The following is a 2,535-nucleotide window of genomic DNA, read 5'->3' on the forward strand; positions in this document are numbered from 1 at the left end:
CCTTTGCACTTAAGACTGCAATGCTCAAATGTGAGAAGAAACAAATGACTGCCATCTCGAGGCTATGGTATTGGCAGTCATGGGACTTTGGTTCAGTCAGATCTCCTGCTTTGAGGATACATAATGAATGGTGGCCTGAGTCTACCAGACATTTACTATTTAAAATGCCTCCTTGCTTTCTTGCCAAAAAAAACAAACTCATTAAGTTAATGACAGTTCATAGTGACCCTATAGGACAGGACAGAACAACCCATGTGAGTTTCCAAAATGGTAACTCTTATTTTTTTTAAATCATTTCATTGGGGGCTCATACAACTCGTATCACAAGCCATACATCCATTCATTGTGTCAAGCACATTTGTACATTCGTTGCCATCATTTTCTTTTCTTTTTATAAGTTGAGAATTTTATTTATTTTTTAATCATTTTATAGGGGGTTAATACAATTCTTATCACTATCCATACATACATCCATGTGTCAAGCATATATGTACATTTGTTGCCATCATCATTCTCAAAACATTTGCCTTTTACTTGAGCCCTTAATATCGACTGCTGGTTTTCCTCCTCCCTCCCCATTCCCCCCTACCTCATGAACCCTTCATAATTCATATATTATTATTATGTTGTCCTATGTTACACTGTCCAACATCTCCACCCTTTTCTCTGCTGTCCATCCCCCAGGGAGGAGGCTATACGTAGATTCTTGTAATCAGTTTCCCCTTTCTACTCCACAATCCATACACTCCAGGCATCACCACTCTCACCACTGGTCCTGAATGGGAGTCATCTGTCCTGGATTTCCTGTGTTTCCAGTTGCTATCTGTACCAACGTACATCCTCTAGTCTAGCCAGATTTGTAAAGTAGAATTTGGATCATGATAGTGGGGGAGGAAGTATTTAAGAACTAGACGAAAGTTATATGTTTCATCATTGCTACCCTGCACCCTGACTGGCTCATCTCCTCTCCACAACCCTTCGGTAAGGGGTTATCCGGTTGGCTGCCGATGGACTTTGAGTCGCCACTCTGCACTCACCCACATTTACAATGATAAGATTGTTTTTGGCCCTTTTGGCTCTCTGCACGACGCCATGGCGGTTGGCAAGAACAAGCGCCTTACCAAAGGTGGCAAAAAAGGAGCTAAGAAGAAAGTGGTTGATCCGTTTTCTAAGAAAGATTGGTATGATGTGAAAGCACCAGCTATGTTAAATATAAGAAATATTGGGAAAACACTAGTCACCAGGACTCAAGGAACCAAAATTGCATCTGATGGCCTCAAGGGTCGAGTTTTTGAAGTGAGCCTTGCTGATCTACAGAACGACGAGGTTGCCTTTAGGACATTTAAGTTAATGACCGAGGATGTTCAGGGCAAAAACTGCCTGGCCAACTTCCATGGCATGGACCTGACGCGGGACAAGATGTGCTCCATGGTCAAGAAGTGGCAGACCATGATTGAAGCTCATGTTGATGTCAAGACTACCGATGGGTATCCACTTCGTCTGTTCTGTGTTGGTTTTACTAAAAAACGCAATAATCAGATTCGGAAGACCTCGTATGCTCAGCACCAGCAGGTCCGCCAAATCCGAAAGAAAATGATGGAAATCATGACCTGAGAGGTGCAGACGAATGACTTGAAAGAAGTGGTCAATAAATTGATTCCAGACAGCATTGGGAAAGACATAGAAAAGGCTTGCCAGTCTATTTATCCTCTCCATGATGTGTTTGTCAGAAAAGTAAAGATGCTCAAAATGCCCAAGTTTGAATTGGGAAAACTCATGGAGCTTCATGGTGAAGGTGGCTGTTCTGGAAAAACTACTGGCGATGAGACAGGTACAAAAGTGGAGCGAGCTGATGGCTATGAGCCCCCAGTTCAAGAATCTGTTTAAAATTCAGACTTAATGTTAACAAATAAAAGATCTTATTGTGAAAAAAAAAAAAAGATTGTTTTTGTTCCTTGATGCTGGATACCTGACCCCTTCGACAGCTCATGGTCACACAGGCTGGTGTGCTTCTTCCATGTGGGCTTTGTTGCTTCTGAACTAGGTGGCCAATTGTTTATCTTTGAGCCTCCAAGACCCCAGATGCTATATCTTTTGATAGTGAGGCACCATCAGCTTTCTTTACATTTGCTTATGCACACGTTTGTCTTCAGTGATCGTATCAGGAAGGTGGGCACCCACTGATATGATTTTTAGTTCTTTGATGTCTGATGACTGGTCCCTTCTACACCTCGTGGACACACAGGCTGGTGTGCTTATTCCATGTGAGCTTTGATGCTTCTGAGCTAGATGGCTGCTTGTTTATCTTCAAGCCTTTAAGACCCCAGATGCTATATCTTTTGATAGCTGGCCACCATCAGCTTTCTTCACCACATTTGCTTATGCATACATTTGTCTTCAGCGATTGTGTCTGGAAGGTGTGCATCCTGGAATGCCAATTTAATAGAACATGTTCTTGCATTGAGTAAGTACTTGAGTGGAGGCCCAATGTCCATCTGCTGCCTTAATACTAAACCTGTAAATATATGCAAATAG

The 2,535-nt window shown here is 42.2% G+C and overlaps 1 pseudogene; it reads left to right on the forward strand.

The window, feature by feature from the left end:
- Positions 1-1,066: 1,066 nt before the first annotated feature.
- LOC142448838 (small ribosomal subunit protein eS1 pseudogene) lies at positions 1,067-1,940 on the forward strand (annotated as a pseudogene).
- The last annotated feature ends 595 nt before the right edge of the window (positions 1,941-2,535 follow it).

This window comes from Tenrec ecaudatus, chromosome 5 (genome assembly GCF_050624435.1).
Source record: "Tenrec ecaudatus isolate mTenEca1 chromosome 5, mTenEca1.hap1, whole genome shotgun sequence".
Classification (NCBI taxonomy): Eukaryota; Metazoa; Chordata; class Mammalia; order Afrosoricida; family Tenrecidae; genus Tenrec; species Tenrec ecaudatus.